Genomic DNA, 20,882 nt, shown 5'->3' on the forward strand with positions numbered 1-20,882 from the left:
CCTTCCAGTTTATAGCCTGCTACAGACCACCCTCCTAAACCCAGGAACCCCACTTGGCCTTCCTGAGAACACTGGAAAATATGAAGGTCTCTCCAAACACCATTATATTGGGTGACTTCAACTACCCAAACATAGACTGGGAGCATTACTCTAGCTCCAACACCATAGCCCAAAGGTTCCTAGAATTTATAAACTCAAATGCTATGGAACAACTTATTACCACTCCCGCAAGAGGGGAAAACATACTGGACCTGATCATCACCAACATGGGGACGCTATGCTCCAGACCAGAAGTGTATCCCTCACTGGTAAGATCAGACCATAAACTAATCTCACTGGATATTCACATCCCGACCCCACCCCCTGCCCAGAAAACTACAGTGAAAAACTTCTCTAAAGCAAATATTACACTCCTCAAAACTGAGGTGGAATCCTTCGAAGCCCCCGGGCCTGTGGAAAATACGGCCCAGACCACAGAATCCTTTATAAACGCATTCTATGAACACCTTCAGGAATGCATGGATTATGCAATCCCAAATAAAACCAAGACCCAATCCTCCAAAGGCAGACGTCCTGTCTGGTGGACCCCAGCCATAAACAAACTATACAATAGAAGGAGGAAGCTACTACATGATAGAGCAAAATCCCAAAAAGGGAAGGCATCTCTGATCAGTATTAGCAAAAAACTACGGGCACTCATAAAATCGTCTAAGGCCAGCTTCGAGAGAAAAATTGCACAGGACATTAAGGATAATCACAAGGCTTTCTTTAGTTATGTTAGGAACCTGGATGGGAATTCCCAGATATGCTCAGAATTAGTCCAAAATGACAAAAAATACACTGAACCCACAGACATTGCCAACATCCTATCTGACAGGTTCAGCGCAAACTTCTCCCCCCCCCTCCCCACCAAAAGGGCAAATATCTATCCCAGCAGAGTGCTGCCCCCCTGACATCTCAGATGCTCAGGTAAGAGCCGCCCTCCCCAAAGCAAAAAACACAGCATCAATGGGACCAGATGGTGTCCCGGGCTGTGTCCTACATGAACTCCAAGAAGAGCTAAACCCAAACATAAAACTACTGCTCAATCTCAGCCTTACTACAGGATATGTACCCAAAGAGTGGCATACAGCAACAGTGGTCCCTCTCCACAAAGGTGGTGCCTCAACGGAACCTGGAAACTATCGCCCCATAAGCCTGACTAGCCTGGTCTGAAAAGCTATGGAAAGGATCATCATGGACCTCATTAATAAAAATATTGGGGACCTACAGACACTGGATCCTACCTAGTTCGGCTTTGTTAAGGGCAGATCCTGCCTCTTAAACTTGGTTGATTTTTTTGAAACAGTCACCAAGGCCATTGACGAGGGGAAGGTGGTCCACACAGCCTACCTGGACCTCGCAAAAGCCTTCAATACAATACCCCACTCGGGCATTATAGATAAGCTCACCAGCTTAAATATAAACCCTTATGTCACTAGATGGGTTGCAAACTGGCTCAAGGACAGAACCCACATGGTTAGAATTGCTGGAGCCATGTCAGACTCCAAACCAGTTACAAGTGGCGTCCCACAAGGCTCAGTCCTGGGACCTCTCTTGTTCGATATATATTTCTCTGAGGTACAGGCCAACACGGAAGGACTGTGGCTGACCAAGTTCGCAGATGACTGCAAACTGGGCACCATAATCGACTCTCCAGCCGACACAAGCATCCTCCAAAAGGGCCTCATAGAAACAGACAACTGGTGCCAGAGCCATGGCCTCAAGCTAAATGCCAAAAAGTGTATAGTCATTCCCTTTAGCAAAAACAAAGTGCCCACAAATTATCACATAGGTGGTAATCCATTAAGTACAGAAGAAGTAATTAGGGACCTGGGGACCCAAGTTGATAGCAATCTGTCATTTGACAACCATGTGGCCAAAGTGGTTAGAAAAACATTTTATATAGCCTGCCTAATCATGAAGGGATTCACATCTAGATCAGGGGAGGTCATCGTGCCTCTTTACTCATCCCTCATCAGGCCCATAATTGAGTACAATGCCCCTTTAGGGAAGTACCTTACCAGACACCTGCAGCAACTGGAAAGACCCCAAAAGTACCTCACCAAGAGGATCAAAGGGCTCAAAAAGATGTCATATGCTGCCCGGTTAAAGAAACTCCAGATCTACTCAGTGGCATACTGCCTGCTCAGAGGCGATCAGTGCCTGACGTATAAAGCCATGTCCAACCCGGAATTAATGGACATGCTGCACCTCAGAAAATCCAAATCCCATCGAGCTACGCGCTTGAGAGACTTGAACCTCAGCACTAAAATAAATCGGACATGCTGGAGGGACAGATTCATAACCCAGAGGCTCCCTTCACTCTGGAATAAAATCCCAGTCCAAGTTAGGCAGAGTCCCTCATTGACTCTCTTCAAGAGGAATCTTGATGAGTGGATGGGAGATCGTAGGTTTACCCTGGGTATCACTTCTGTGTCACTGTTAGACATAGGCACAGTGTACTAACCTGAAAAAAGGGCATAGCAAAATTAATTTAAAATGGGTGGCGAAAGACAAACACACTCTGGCTAGGCTTATAAATGCCCTAGGGCAGATAGCCCAGTATAAACCTATGAACATATATGGGTTCCCTTTAAATCACTGAATGTTCAGAACATCGAAGTTCTGATCATTGAGAGCAGAACATCCATGTTCAGTACATTGAATGTTTAAAGTGGAAGTGCCAGGTAAGTGAGATTTTGGAATGTTGGCTGTGTATGCAGGGCAGCAAGGTGCCCTGCATGTGCATGTGTGTGTGCCATCTGTGTGTTGGCATTGCAGGTAGGGTACAGGAAATCTCCCGTTTAGCGCTACTGCATATAGCAGTAAATGGGAGATTTCCCTTACCACACTATTGTGCGATCTCAGAGTTGGAATATTAAAGGAGAGGGTGGCCCCCACATGGGGGTTGCATGGGGGCAAAGCCTCCCTTCATAACATAGTGTTTGTGATTTTTTTTTTATGGTTTATTTTGAATTTTCAATGTTCTGATCATCGATGTTCTGGTCTTGATGATCAGAACGTCGATGTTCTGAACATTCGATGATTCAAAGTGAATATATATACATATATATATATATATATATATATATCCAAACCACAGCTTTCAAAAACATGCATGGAAAACAGGTTGTTACAAATGAATCAAACCCTGTTTCTTGTATTTGAAAGGTGGCAAAGTATTGATTTTCATTTTGCTATATTTTATATATAGTTTATAGATCTTTGTTAATGTCTTAAATTAAATTTAAAGCTAATACTGAATAAAGCTGATACTGCTCAGAAGTACCTAGACATTCCATACCATCTAATTCAGAAATAATATTATAGCAATTAGTGAAAATTGATGGACTTATGTAAATGGACATTTTATTTAGTAGTATGTCCTGTGCATATAATTTTCTAAACTTTCTTAATGAAAGTTTAGCTTTCACTGTTTATTTCATAAAATCTGGACACTTTCTCTGGACCTCTTCTATTTGATTTTATTCTAAGTTCTTAGTTCATTGTACTACTGCTAAATGCTTTTTGGTAGGTCAAGAATAATTATACAATGATGTCTTATTTGTATTCAAAAATTAGCACACTGATTGGGCAGCTCAACCAGTGTGCCTGTTGTAAATCTAGCATATACCAATAGAATAAAGTCTGGCCGCTGAAGGACCATTGAGCAGCTAGACTTTCTATTGGAATATGCCAAGTGATAGTGCAAAACAGAAGAAAAATCAGGTACATTCTCAAAAATGAAGAAACAGAAACATACCTGATTTGTCTTATATTTCTGTGCTGTCCCTTGTAAAATCTCAACAGAGAATAAAAAACAGCAGTCAAGATTCTCTTTTTTCCAATGTTTCTCTTAATCTGTACTGATGTGCTGTGCATACATGAGCAGTACATCAGTAAACAAGGAAGAAGGAAGAGGAACACTACAGTGCCATTATACAAAGACATTCCCCCAGATTTACTATCCTTCCATGCAGGACTAGCTTAGTCCTGCAAGGAAGTGGGCATTTAGGAGCATGACAGCAGTGCGCCATGCATATTAATGAAGGCATGCTGCCTGAGCTCTTAATCTTACATGGGCATGTAAGAGTGCAAGGGCTGTGTCTGAGAGCAGAGGTCTCAGAATATACATGCCCCTGCAATGAAGAACAGCAGACAAGTCCAAAAAGAATGAGCGAGACCACTTGTAACTGTATGCATACCCCCAGCAACATCTCCCTACATGTGCAAGAGCAAAAGTTAAAGCAACAAATATAAACATTTTTTTTTATGAAACAGATTAAATTTAACTATAGGTGTGTGGATTTGCCCATTGCTTAGCTATGGTTAATGCAGCTTAAATGGCACAAGAGGATAAAAAGCAAAATATATGCAAATGAAGCAATACAGCAATAGTGTAGTAGGCAAAACATTCACCTTACGAGCAGTCATTCCCAGTTCGAGTCCCACTGCAGCACATTCCATTTTCCATGTCAAATCACTTTATGACCAATATTTTTAGTTTCATAACATATGAAATAACATATATTTGTGAACTGGAGTACTGCATTAAATGCAGGTGTGAGGTGTCAGTGTCATAAAGTTGCAATGTCCACAGATAATCACATGTGCTCCATACTGTATATGTACACAGGAATCAGGGAAACAAATGTAAGGTAAAATGTGTAAAGAATGATAACTTCATACAGCTTCCAAATCCCTCACATTCCCAAGAGCCATTAGACATTACTATCTAAATTAGTGCAGTGGTAAGTGGGAGTAAGCACTAGTAACCAAGTGTAAGCATAATTAAGCAGTAGTAAGTGGGAGTAAGCGTATATAAGCACTAGTAAGCAGGTTTAAGCCCATTTGCATGGGGGTAAGCAATGCGCACACAGGTTAAGCAATACTGAAGCTAACACACTATAAGCATATTTAACCTGAGGTTAGCATTGCTTATTTTCGCGCAAACCCACGCAAACCTGTTTACAATTGCTTAAAAGTGCCTTAATCACTCTGTATGCAACAACTGCTGTTATGTCCAGAAACAAAATAAACAGCTGTTGTAGGACTTGAACCCAGGACCCTGTACACTATAGTCACAGTAGTTCACCACTAAGCCATCATGGCAAGACATAAAATTGAGACATCACCAAACAAATCCTCACTACAGTAAAATCAAATTTAACATGTGAAAGGAATCTATATACAGTCTTATGTTCTATAACCTACTACATAACATAAATATGTGAACTGGATTACTGCAGTAAGCCCAAATGTGAGGTGTAATTGTAATAAAGTGCTGAAGTCCCCTAATAAACACAAAGACCCCATACAGTGTACATACACATGAATCATGGATACCAGACTTATATATAACATGTAATGAATAATAAATCAATGCCAAAAAGCAAATATAATGCAAAGTAAATATTAAGCAACACTAAGCATTGCACAGGCCAGCTTAGTAGGTGTAAGCAATGTGTAGGCCAGCGAACTCAAGTTGCTCATTGGTATACCCCCTTAAACAATTCCAACCTTAGGTAAACAGGTTTGGCCATAGCTCAGCCTTTTCAAAACTGTACAGTCACAGTAAAGTGCGGGAAATAGGCCTGATTTAAACCCAAAAGCTGGGAATACATCTCATAATTGGTTGTAGCTTCTCTTTGCAGGCACCATGTCTGAAATGGGAGAGGGAGTGCGCTTTTGGGGCACAGCGCTGGGGCATCCAGGAGTCCAGAGTCATGGCAGGACTCCTTGTCAAAGACCATGATCATTGACTGCTGCAGGGCCAGTAACAGGGTTTCCAATATAAAGCGGAAGCCTGGGACCATCTCACCCATGATCTCACCAGTGCCACTGGCATACCCCGAACTGGTGAGCAGTTCAGGCATCATTATGCTGACGTGAAACAGTGAAAGGGGGATCTCTTGCATCAGTGGATCCAAGAGGATAGGATGACAGGGGAGGTCCCAGTAGTGTGTAAGTATCACTCCATTGCCAGCTCATGTATATTATGGATAGGTATGGCTAAATATTCATCTTATATCCTTCACAGCGGCAAGTGAGCAGTTAGTGAACCAGGAGGCCCATGGATGTCGCTTGGAGGGGCTGCGATGTGAGGCAGGTTAGTAACACTGTTGCATGTACTGTCATAGGAAATAAATTTAACAGTATTAGTAAGTTAATTGCCTGTATAAAACCTGTATTGTTTAAGGCAAGTACTGCATACAGCAGAGAATATGGCAGGAAGAGTTTCATATAGGTTGTATGTAAATAAATGCATAATAGCCTGACAATGAAGGTCTAATTGCTGTACTGCATATGTTTATTCTGGTATCATGTGGTAATGTAGATTTGCAATCACTTAATAATACTGTTGTATTAAGCACTGTTACCCACACTGTGCAACATAAGTAAAAAATGTGTAGGAATATCTGTATATGACTGGTGTAATCCCAGGAGGTCAGCTAGTACAACTGAGAGTGACATAGAGAGAAAACAGTGAGAAGACAGACAACAAAATCCAAAGAGCACACGCTACTGAGACATGAACTGTTGTATTTTTAGCACACACAGCCATGGCTCGAATCCTGGGAGGGGTAGTAGTCTGCATACAGAATCATACCACACAACTGTACAGATATGTCCAGAATGTCCAGTAAAATGGCCTATATCTGCTGCCTGTCACTGTGTCCCCTGGGAAATTAGTTGAACGATCCCAGATGTATAGGCTGCAAAGAAGAAATACAACTGATTGTCACACATCTATAAAAACAAACATGTCACTCTAGCAACTCCCAAACTGTTATGAGAGTAATAAGCCAAGTATGTACCATCTATACCCCCATGTTGTCAAGCTGTGACCAGAGTGTGTACTGTAACAGAATGAGATGTAAGTGCATAATACTAATTTAAAATCTGGTACTTTGTCTGGCAACATTTAGGTAGGGCTAACAAACATTGCTCCCACAGGTCCATCAGATATGAACACTGTGCCCAGAAATAAAAGAGTGATACCCTGTACTGGTACTGTTTACTTTGGTATTGTATGGCATTGTTAGTGTTGCAGTTGCTCTGAATAATAAGGTATTACGCATCACTGTCACTCACACTGTGCTACATAATCTAACTGTCTAGAAAATCCTGTCGAAGAGTGTTGTAAGTCACTAAAGATTGAAGAGGGCAATAGTCTACATATGTCCCGGTTTACCTGCATGTGGTTAAGACATGGCCAGAGTCCGTGCAAAAAGAGATGGACAGGTATGTGCATAACATCAACCTGGAATCTGGGAGCATGTGTAGAAACAGTCTGTGTTAACAAACAATTCCTTCAAAGGTTTACCAGGTAAGAGGTGTATACTGCAGGTAAAGCCAGTTCATGTATATAGTCATCGACAGCCATATCACTGTCCAAACTAAGGCAATTGGGTAGTTTAGCAATACTTGCAAGATAACACTGACTAGGAAAGTAATGCAAACTACAGGAATATGATAGTTGTTAACTGACATCTTTCTCTCCCCCCGACCTTATCTCCAACAATACACAAAATACCCACCTCAATTGGTAAGTGATGACTTCACTGTCATGTTAGGACATATGTCCTATTATTTGATAACTATTTAAATCTGTTTTTATGCATGTGCTATGTTGAAATACTCCAACATTGGTGGCATTGTGCCATTAATGTACCTGCATGCTGATGTTATTACCACTGTGGTCACAGTTCCATATCTGGTGTCTGGGTTAATGAGAATATCTATGCATGCTGTTATACCTAATCCTGGAATGTGTTGACTATTACTAACCCACATATGTTGATAAAACATAAACACCATAGCACGTATGGGAATGTGGGTCCCAGCAGACACACCTGTCCCACCTTAGCTTCCCATGACACCAGGCACCAGCACATCTGGGGCCCAACCTGGGACCGCCTTGTCCATTGGTCCTGCACCACCTTCAGGTGGAACTACCTCAGGGGATGGGGCTAGGCCCCTGGGAGCGGTGCAGACAGGAACCTGTCACCCATCACCAGGTTCGGGTTGTGATGTGTAGTGAGCTCCGGAGGGAGGTTGGAGATCTGCTATGTCAGTTCAAGGACCATGTGTAGTGACTAGAGGGTAGGCCTGGCTCTCCAACTCAACCCCCAGCACAGCCACCTTCGGGGCTGTGAAGGTGCAGTGGTGACTGCCCATGGGTGAGGACCTTAGTCCCACTGTTTCCAGTAGGGGGCTCATGGGCTTCCAATTTCCCAACACCCCTCTGCATCAAGGTGTTTACCCCCATATGTGTCATACACCACCCCTGTATGAGTCTTGTCTGTCTTGTCTGTTAACCTATCCAACCTACCTCCCCAAATATACCTACTATCTTTCCCCAACATCCCACTTTCACCTGATAAAAAAAGGCAATCTGTTCCCAAAAAAAAAAATCATGCCCCATACATAGCTGTCCATTTCACACATGTCCACTGGACACATGTAATCTTGTCTAATTGGCATCACAACATATTATTGCTGTCCCCATCCCTCTCTCAGGGGTTTGAGCGTCCAAATCTACCCTCAAATTCACTGTATATGCACAGTTGTTGCTGTAGAAGAAATGGGCAGCTATGGACCTTCCCTACACCCTTCTTGCAAATCCCTAGCTATTTTCCCTATTGTCTTGCCCTCTTTGCGTCCCTTTTTCACTACTTTACTATCGATCCTGTTGTCTTTTCTTTTAAAGAAATTAGCGCAGGGGTAATCATGTGTAAGCACTTGTAAGCAGCAGCAAGAGGGTTTAAGCCTGTTTGCACCGGGTAAGCAATATCTACACAGGTTAAGCAATTAAGGAGCTAAATCAGTATAAAAAATTGTAACCGGAAGTTAGCAGTGCTTACCTCCATGCAAACCCGCTTATACCTGCTTAAACATGCCTTAATCACTCTGTATCCAACAGCCCTTGTTCTGCCCAGCAACAAAATAAACAGCCTCTGCAAGGTTTGAACCCAGGATCCTGCACGACATAGCTGAAGTAATTTACCACTAAGCCATGTCACATATACACATATACATAACTCTAATGTTTTCACAAACATATCATGCAGCACAGACAATCAACAGCACAGGAAATGTATTTAAACATGTAGATGTATATGTCTGTATATATTTATATCTAAATAGATATAACATATCTATATATGTATATATATATATATATATATATATATATATATATTATATATATATATATATATATATATATATATATATATATATATATATATATGTGTGTGTGTGTGTGTGTGTGTGTGCATACATCTATAGATACATATCTCTACATCTATATGTATATATATATATATATATATATATATATATATATATATATATATATAAAATCATAACTTCTTCTTCTTTCAGCATTTCCCTGTTAGGGGTCACCACAGTGGATCATATGTCTGACAGCCCGGCCCTCAACCTTCCAGAGAAGGCACACACACTCACACCTAGGGAAAATTTAGAGTGACCAATTCACCTACTGTATGTCTTTGCGAGGAAACCGGAGCACCCAGAGAAAACCCATGCGACCACAGGGAGGACATACAGACTCTGCATAGAAGACACCACAGCCGCGAATCAAACCAGAGAATCTTTTGCTGTGAGGTGGCAATGCTAATCACTGCACCACCAAGGCCGCCCATATGTAAGCATAACTATATATCTATATATGTATATACAGACATATATGTATAGATACATAAGAGAACATAACAAAAACATATATGCCCACATGCACTGTTAATGGGGGTGAAGGAGCCCAAGCAACATATGTCTTGTACATATAGATATTCCCCCCCACAGCCAAACACATCTTCCCTGCAATACAATACCAACTGTGGCAAATCCCATAACCAGGACCTGACACAACATGGGCACAAGATGTTAATAGTACTCCATCCCACCTGTATGACGTCAGGCTGGTATAAGTAACATATCATGCAGTACAGTCTGGCTACCACAGAGAATGTACAATGTGGTAGCAATCAACATTCCTAAGATACATATACACAGACACATATATGCAGATACAGATTCACTTTATATCCTCGAAATACTTAAATATCAAAATTCAGTATTTCGAGGCTATAAAGATGAAACCTAAAAACAACAAAAACTCAGAAGCCTGAAATTCAAAATCGCGCACACCGGAGATTTTGAATTAGCGCTTCTACTCCACATCCACACATGCTCTCTACTACATAAAAGGGCAAGCCCCCCACACCCCCCTACTTAAATATTCTAACTCTGAGGTCGCACTACATACAAACACACACAAATCATCACCACATTAGCGACATTCTCTTCGCACACACACATCACAGCAACAAAACACACTAAAACACAGCACAGCCCCTACTCAAAACCCTTAACAAATAAAAACTTACCTGAATCCACAACCACAGCGAAACAACGGAAGCTCTAATTCAAAATCTCCGGTGTGCGAGGTTTTGAATTTTGAGCTTCTGACGTTTCATTGTTTTCAAGATTCCACTTTATGAGCTCAAAATACTGAATTTCGACATTTCAGTATTTTAAGCTTCTAAACTGAATCCATGCAGATACATATATATATATATATATATATATATATATGTATATATATATATATATATATATATATATATATATATATATATATATATATAATGTGTTTTGGTACCGATTTTTAAGAATAAGGGTGATGTGCAGAGCTGTAGTAACTACAGAGGGATTAAAGTGATCAGTCACAGCATGAAGTCATGGGAAAGAGTAGTGGAAGCTAGGTTAAGAAGGGAGGTGATGATTAGTGATCAGCAGTATGGTTTCATGCCAGGAAAGAGCACTACAGATGCAATGTTTGCTCTGAGAGTGTTGATGGAGAAGTATAGAAAAGGTCAGAAGGAGTTGCATTGTGTCTTTGTGGATTTAGAGAAAGCATATGACAGGGTACCTAGAGAGGAGTTGTGGTATTGTATGAGGAAGTTGGGAGTGTCAGAGAAGTATTTAAGAGTGGTACAGGATATGTACGAGGGTAGTGTGACAGCGGTGAGGTCTGCGGTGGGAATAATGGATGCATTTAAGGTAGAGATGGGATTACATCAAGGATCAGCTCTGAGCCCTTTCTTATTTGCAATGGTGATGGACAGGTTGACAGACGAGATCAGACAGGCGTCCCCATGGGCTATGATTTTTGCAGATGACATTGTGATCTATAGTGAGAGTAGGGAACAGGTGGAGGAGACCCTGGAGAGGTGGAGATATGATCTAGAGAGAAGGGGAATGAAGGTCAGCAGGAATAACACAGACTATATGTGTGTGAATGAGAGGGAGGATAGAGGAATGGTGAGGATGCAGGGAGTAGAGGTGGCGAAGGTGGATGAGTTTAAGTACTTGGGATCAACAGTTCAGAGTAATGGTGAGTGTGGAAGAGAGGTGAAGTAGAGAGTATAGGCAGGATGGAGTGGGTGGAGAAGAGTGTCAGGAATGATTTGTGACAGACGAGTACCAGTAAGAGTGAAATGGAAGGTCTACAAGAGGGTAGTGAGACCAGTTATGTTATATGGGTTTGAGACAGTGGCAGTAACAAAAAATCAGGAGTCAGAGCTTGACATGGCAAAGTTGAAGATGTTAAGATTTGCACTGGGTGTAACGAGGATAGACAGGATTAGGAATAAGTATATTAGAGGGTCAGCCCAGGTTGGAAGGTTTGGAGACAAAGCCAGAGAGGCAAGATTACGTTGGTTTGGACATGTGCTGAGGAGGGATGCAGAGTATATTGGGGAAAAGATGCTAAGGATGAAGCTGCCAGGTAACAGGAAAAGAGGAAGGCCTAAGATAAGGTTTATGGATGTGATGAGAGAAGACATGCAGGTGGTTGGTGTGACACAGCAAGATGCAGAGGACAGGAAGAAATGGAAACAGTTGATCTGCTGTGGCGACCCCTAACGGCAGCAGCCGAAAGAAGAAGATATATATATATATATATATATATATATATATATATATATATATATATATGAGCTATTCAGACAGACTGCATTCCATGTTAAACTAGTATGTACACACAAACCCTGTAACACCAATGTTATACAATGCATACAACACTACACACACTCTACACATACGCACACAGAGATATGTATAGGAAGATTCATATATAGAAGGTGCACACAATACGAAATACCCACTATGCCTACAGTTGCCACCTTACCAACTGGACACTGTATGAGCCACCCATACAAATGACAATTGTTGCCTGTAACATATACCCACAGAGAGGTCAAAGGATATAACACCACACATAGGTTTGCATACATGGGAAAGCTTTATGTGTACTAGTACAGTTGTATATGCCATGTCATATTGCTGGTTAGCCTCTGACATACATATAAGCAGACTGATGCAACTGTGAAACAGTTATATTAATACGGTAGTCTGGAAAGGTATACATATGTTCCTGTCCAGGCCAAGGCCTTCAAGCAGTTTAATAGTAAAGACAGACTGGGCCACAGGATAACAAACAATCAACAGTAAGTAATGCAGATGTATAGTCCAGCAGCCTCTTTCTACACTCTGTACACTATCTCTAATGGGTAAGGACCTTAGTTGACACAATGAGATGTAGCTGTTACATAACAAGCCGTAACTGACACCATCACAATCACACTGATAAACAGAATAGTCTGTATGGTAGGATGCAATAGGCCTGAATTTACCCAAGTTGCATTGTATGCTAATGTACATCCAGATACCTTATGGCAGCTTACTCCTGACACCCCCACATGTTGTAACAGCCTAGGTTAGTTATGGTGCATCCCCCATCGTATACTGACATACAGGGCCATATAACACTGTTACATACACTGACCTCTGGAGTGCATAAGGGCACACATGTATTGTGTAGATGAAGGCTGCACATATACGGACCAAACCCTACAATATGTGTGGGGGCCACAACAGCAGTGGACTGATGGCAGGAATGGCAGCATGACATACTCACAGCCCACTACATAACAACCCCTGACAACATGTTATATGGACAAAGCCTGGTATGTAGGTGGAGGACAGAGGCTGGAACACAGGCCCATATGTGAAATACTGTTGGCATACACTAAGCAAGTCACTGGTGTTACAGGATAGGCTGCAACATACCCTTATTCAGGTATATGAAGTAAGAAACCCAAATGGATGTAGCCATGTAATGATGGCACTCAACACACACACACACTGCCAGTGATATATCTGACACAAGATCTGTGTGGTGGACAGTCAAAATATAACAGGCACACCTCTGGCCATCAAGTGGATAGGCCAACAGTTGAGAGCTATTCAGACAGACTGCATTCAATGTTTAACTAGTATGTACACACAAACTCTGTAACACCAATGTTATACAATGCACACAACACTACTCACACTCTGTCTGTATTTCTGTAACATGCAAATATGTAGCTGGCCTAAGTGTGCAAGTTCTCTTGTAAGAGGTATTGCTACCTGCTTTCTTTAACACTGCTGCCCACACACAGGTAGGATGTACACCATACAGGAAAGGTAAAGGGACCACACCCACATGATGTAGGGATTTTATAGTAGTGGATTGCCATGACAGTGGTAATTGGAAGTACTACACAGAATACTGCATGCAGGTAGCAAATGGAGGACTCAGATTTTTGCAGAGGCCATCACGAGAGCATGTGTATCACCTACAAAAGCCATGCTGCAATCTATCCAAAGCAGTTCAATCCATTTACCAAAAGTTATGGTGAAATATATATGCATGTAACTGACTGTAGTACTTGGTCCATAATAATGGGATAGATGATGTGGAATGATTTATATGTGCCATCAAGTGTTGTTGTAATAATGTTCAGTTGAACAACTGCTCAGGACAATAGAGTCTGTCCCTGTGGGTAGTGGGCAATACCCATCAACTGTGCAGAGCAGCACTGACTGCTGAGATGTAAGCCATCATGATGTGTGTTGTGTAATGGGAAGCGTGTAAATTACTGTGGCTAATAGCTTGTGGTGGAAGTAATGCCATAATGACGGACACGTGGGTCCTACAGCCCACCACTTGCAGAATACTCAGGGTAACCTGTATTGTAGCATGCTGGAATGCCATGGGTGTGTAATAGGGTAACTGCAATCTGGCCCTACATACACCTCCTCTAATGTCAGTCTGTGTCCATATGTGGTATATGTCTGTGTTGTAGCAAGGCAGAACAGTGCAGCTGTGCAGGAAGGTGTTGTGAGATTGTGGACCTGATATCTGAATGTACCCCATTTATAGATATTTATATGTGTGTGTGTATATATATATATATATATATATATATATATATATATATATATATATATGCATGTATAGACATATATATAAACACATATATATGACATCATATATATCTATGCATATATAGATATATATACCTATATGCACATGTCTACATATATACAAACACACACACAAACATATATGTATGAAAATACATGTCCTCTATATTACCACCACAGTGCTGCATGCTATGTGCAAGGGAACAGCACACATAGCAATACACACAGATAACTACAGCTGTCAGTGTGTGCAACATGTACAGGTATGTCACATGTGAACCCCTTGTTGGGACCACATTGCCTTTGTCTGTGAAGTATGGAATGGGAATATGGGGAAGTATAGCAGGTATAGTTGTGGAGGTGGTCAGGGTTGGTAGATATAGAGGACAACCTACATGGGTGGTATGTGACATATGTGGTGGATAAACACCTTGGAAAGTGTGTTTGTGGTCTGTGATCTGGAAGCCCCATGGGCCCCAATATGGACACAATGGGAACAATCCACCCACTCACTGCTACTCACAACATCAGTCCACATCCTGAAGGTGCCTGGCCTGGAGGCTTAGCAGGATGAGCATGTGGACCCTGGAATGTGTACTGGGTGTCTCAAGGTGATGTAGCAGATCCCACATGTGTCTGCGGAGCCCGCTACCCTGGATCTGACCTAACAGGCCAGAAATGATAGTGTCCACACAGAGAACATGGCTACAAACACATCGCACAAAGTGTGGTACAATACAATATCTGTCCCACTGGTAGGTAAGCTGTAGCCATACCTATTGAGTTGTGTGCACAGTTTGTTGTCACTGATATGGTGGGGGGTTGACAGTGATGTGTATTAAGAACTGTGGTAACCTCGATGTATGACTTGCTCACACCTGTTTCCATCTTTATGTCTTTCAGGCAAGATATCACATGGAATGCTCCAGGCTTACTCAGCTGCTGAGAATGACATTGTGGTACACCACCTAATCCAGCACTACCCTGTCTTCTTTGGCTGGGCCACCCATGAGCAGCAGGAGGGCAGCTAGTCCACAGGGTCAATGATTTCAGACTGCACAACCACAGTTATGAACAGGTCTGTCGTCATTGTTCTGACCTGCTTCGCAATGCCCGTCGGCGTGCTGCTGCAGTCTGGGGGATCACCTCTCAACAGGGGGGGGCATGCAATTCATCCCCCCGACATGTGTTGAGGAGCTCCTAGACAGCCTCGTTGCACCTGCCTGTCCTCATAGCTAACAACTGCTGGACACCATTGTGGAGGTGGGTGCTACCCACACACCGGCTGAGGAGCATGCAGGTAAGGCCACAGGGCATATCAGTATACCACTGTTCCATATGCATCTGCATCTGTACAGGTAGATCATGCATATCTGACATGACATAGATATAGTTTGCTGCTGCATAGTAGTGATAAACAGATGTGCATACATGGTAGTATTTTGGACAGGTACTGTTGTATTGTAATGCTGCACCCACCCTGTAGCAATGCCACAGGTGTGGCCACTAACTTTGCATCTCTCACCCTCCTATGTAGGTCCCACCGGTATACCACCAAAGCAGTAGCCTGTAGCTGGTGAGTATGGTTTATGTTGATGCTTGCCAATACATCGGGTATGTAATGGCTATAGTATATTCCATGCACACATCTAACACACCTACCCAGAATGCATGCTGTACATGTGCACATATGGTTGCTGTTAAATGCATGACATCACAGTGGTGAACATGATGTGGTATTAGAAGGGTATGTCAGACACCTGCAAGATAACTAACATCCTGTCATTTTGGAATGTGTCCACAGGGAGTAACATAATGGTGGGAGACATGGCCTACAGTAGGGACATGTTTGAAACATCACCCATATAAAGTGCAACACTGGTGTATATACCAGTAGTAAAATGGCAACTGTTGCAGAGTTACACTATGGCATAATGTATTACTGTGGTCCACATTATCAGCTGGGACAAGGCTGTAGCATGTGGTGTTCAGTGTATGGAACACTGCAAACTGAATCACATGTGTAGGCCTTACCTGTCAAGCATCTGCAAAAAGGCTGAAGGTGGGGGTGGGTGTCAGCATGACACACCAGTGCACTGCAGCAGGGATCCTAAGTATGCTAAGAATGGCTGTATCTGCATACAGTCAGGTTCAGGAACTGTGGCAGATGTAACCCTACCCCCACAGCAATAGTGACGGCAGTGTGTGAACACCAAGGGATGTGCACATGAGTAGACCTTGCAATCATGCAGATTAGGGGGACATGTGTAGAGCAGACTGAACACACACTGGCAAATGCAGATGGCCCATGCTAGTATACCCCTGCCAGGAGTAGTAACTGCTGTAGTACAGATAATAGGTGCAAGAAACCATCATGATAAGGGTGTGCATACATATGCGCACACGGAATGTATGCATTGCTGACAGCATCCACACACCTAACACATTCCATAGACACTGCATGTGAATGTACAGGACATATGTCACATATCAGGCAAATGTACTGTTAATATATGTGGTAATGTGGTCTCATGGCAGGTCAAGGAAGGGTGTGTCATATCAATAAGGGTGTGTACACTCCCCATAGCCATGGTATGCTCTGATGGTTTTCAGTGTGATAGTATTGGATTGGTCATACATGGTCCGCTGATGCTGAGAGCTGTAAAATAGACATTGGGTATTCATAAATGACATCTGTCCGCATATCATTCAAGGTATGTGTTGCTGAAAAACATAGGGGCTGTGAGCATTAAAGCTGACATAACTAACACAGTACTACACATTCAGCAATGGGTTGTACACCTGTGAGATGTGGTGCACAGTACATGGCAGAGTGCAGAACAGGTGCACAGCAATACTGTGTACAATGGGTTCAATGGTATCCAGGGGAAGTGGCATCACCTAGTAACACAGCACATGCATCACACACATGTATACTGTTGCTAGCATGGATTGACTCTAGCTGCACTGCATGCTGTTGTGTACCATATGTTATGCATGTTGACAGATGGGTAATAGGAGGACTGTGTGTACTATCATTGTGCAACCTCGCCTGTATTTGTGTGTGTGTGTCTCTGTGGGTGGTTTGTCTGTAGGGTCACTCTGATGAAGTGGAGGGAGGTTGATGCATGTAGGATGCATGTGTGCATGTGTGTGTGTTTGTGTGGGTGTCCATGTAGGCACGTGTGATTGTGGGGTTGTTCATGCAGCAGTACTTCCCTTTGGGATCATGCAGTACATGGACATGGACTGACACATGGCACACCAGGAATACTTGTCATGTATGTAATCACAGGACAGCTGATAGTACAATCAGGTCTGTAGCATGGAACAGGCATTGGGAGGGAAGGTAGACACCAGGTATACCCTTAGTATCACATTCAGCAGAGAGATGACTGCCAACCCATGTATGCAGCACTACAGATGCATTGGGGAATTACTAGATAACACCAGGGAGTGTATCCATATATTACAGATCTCACATGATAGGCTGATTGAGCAGAATATCTGGCATGTACTGAGCAATACATACACATGACACTCCAGTGCATGATATTATGGAATTAACATAGTAGCCCCTCACATATAGGGGCCATGCTCATGATGTCCATACATACACAGGGTAAACACTGAATGACAGTAGTGAGGCCATGTAAAACCTCTCCACTCAGGTCAGAGAGATAATGGAGTAAAAGGTCTTCTGTTGTGATCACTTGTCTAGGCATTTAAAGGAATGACACATTAATGAGTGGCATTAATCAATGTATGTTACCAAGTGTAATGCAGGATGGAGAATGCATGGGAATATATGTGGGACTGCCTGTGAAGTCACAGACAGGTAGGTATTAAGGTGGTGTGTGTGTGTGTGTGTGTGTGTGTGTGTGTGTGTGTGTGTGTGTGTGTGTGTGTGTGTGTGTGTGTGTGTACTGTTATGCAATTCTGTACAGGTCCTACAGTGTGTTTATTGTTTTCCCCCACAGGTGGTGAGGTGGGTCAGGGTCCCTTCTGCATGAAATCTGATGTTGGTGTGCATACAGACACCGAAGATGATGATAGTACTGCTGAGGCACAGATGGGGTTGTCAGGGGCCAAAACAGCACCATTATTTGACATCCCCCTTTTAGCCAACCCAACCCCACACACAGTTTCAGTAACTATACATACCCCCATCACCAGGCCTTAGCAGAGGGACAGCTGGTGTTTGGTGGCAGTGCACAGGAGAGTGTGGTAACCATGCCTACTGTGCTTGGTCACAGCAGGCATAGCCAGATGTCCGGCAGGACACCACATAGGCAGATGTCCCAGGGTGCTCATGGTAGGGCCACTGGTCATCATGCCCCTGGCAGACGTGTCACAACTGGTACCACCAGGTGCATGTTTCAGGCTGTCATGATGGCGCAGGCATGTATGGAGCATTACACCAGACAGGGCCTGATGCTGCAAAGGGCTGCTCTCACATCTGCAAGCGACAACTTCCGTGAACTGTCTGGTGCCATCTGTGCTTATACCGAGGTCATGGATAGATGGTCTGATGAGATGTTGGCCCTCATTGACCATGGTATATCAGTGCTTGAATGTGTGGTGGGAGTGTGCTGATGGCTGTGTTGACATAAACCAGCAATGCCAACAACTAGCAGTCAATACTGATGTGCTAGGACACCAAGGGGCTGCCATAGTGGCAGATCCAACCCTGGCCTTGTGGGAGGATGTGCTGTCTACACCACACCACAGCAGGCCACGAGCACGTGTTCCTGGCTAGTCCCAGGAGGGATCTGGTTCCAGCTGATGTCTGTCATCGTCAGGGGAGAGTAGCACATTGAGGCCTGTACCTGGACATGCTCATGGAACCCCTGGCAGGCACAGTCCACATGTCCATGGCAGGAGGCAGTGAACTGCACACCCTGCCAGGTATGGTCTGCAGCTGTCCATAAACACCTGTGTAGGGCAGCCACATGGCAGAACTGTGTCCATGCTTACCCACACACTATACAAACACACCTAGGGCAACCCCATACCTACATACACCACATAACCATGCTCATTTCACCTCATTACACCCCTCACCCACACATGTGGTGTCAAATGTATGGCACACCCTCGGCCTCTGACAAACCAGCAACACAACCTGTGCATAGGATGATACCTGTGTCACATCTCTGTCATCCATAACATCAATGCAGAGACAGGCTAATATGGTTCTGATGCACACAATGACTGTACTACAGTGTACCAAAGTACTGTAGTGTAACATGTTGTCAGGAGTAAAGTTTAATGCATACATCTCACGTAGTGTAGCCATCCAGCAATGATGCATTATAGCTGTTAGTAACACTGGTTGGTACTACAGGGATATGCATCTAATGCACATGCCACAGGCACAGTAGGGTGTTGCATTGTCATGCCTCACCTATGGGCAGCAACAACACTATCTGTACTACTGTGTAGCAATGGGTAGTGTAATAGGAGTATCTGGCCTCGAAATGCTGTACCGTACAGATATACAGACATGCACACATACACACACTTGTCAGAACTCAATGGGTATCCCATGCCTATCGACCCATTTGTACAACACTCTTGTGCTGGTACTGCAAGGCTCATGTAGCCAGTATGGAAAGGAGTGTAAGAGGGTACATGTAATGTCTCATATAGAAGCAGCCACAACTGAATATGGCAATGGGTGTGGTGGTGGTTGTGAAGGCTCTCATGGAATTCCCAAGTACAGGTGTGCTAACACACAGACACTGCTATACTCAGTAATGCACACATACACATGTGTCAGTACTGGGGTGCATCATTGCAGGTGGTCATAGCTGTGTACCTAGCTATTGTCCATGGAGAGATGGGTTGTGTAGGGAATGTGTGTACAGTGGTATCCTACCACCTGCCATGTGGAAGCAGGCAATCTATCGACAGACCCTCATGGTGAGAGTGACATGCATCAGCCAATCTCCTTGGTGCCTCCTGCACATGGCCACTGAGATGATCAAGTTGACATGTATGCAACATGTATTACAACACGTGGTTACTGTCTGTGATAGAGACTTATACCCAAGCATGTTCTAGTACTGTGGTAGTGTAGTGGAGGTGCCCATGGAATGTGATTCATACAGAGTGTTGTCTCCTATATGTGCCAGTTCTTACACAGCTGGGCAGACATGTAAGTGCCAATCAAGCATAGGTTGTCTGTACATATCCCAGCTGGATACCTGACATTTGCACATCTGTACAGGGACTAACAGTCATCAGCTTGGAAAGTAGCTATGCAGTAGGATGAATGTGTTGACAGATAGACATTTGACAACAATATGCTGCCATAACTACATGTTGGAAGCCCTCACTAACATGTGCTGTACAGACAGTAATCTACAGTTATATTCCACATGTTGGATCATTATCCAGTGCGGGATATATACTGTGACACAGCTCACACACGAGGGATACAACAGGGAGGCCTCAGAGTCCAGCTATGCTTGCAGGTGTGCCTGTTGTCAGTA

The sequence above is a fragment of the Protopterus annectens genome, chromosome 1.part1 (genome assembly GCF_019279795.1).
Source record: "Protopterus annectens isolate FY-2018-M chromosome 1.part1, PAN1.0, whole genome shotgun sequence".
Taxonomy (NCBI): domain Eukaryota; kingdom Metazoa; phylum Chordata; order Ceratodontiformes; family Protopteridae; genus Protopterus; species Protopterus annectens.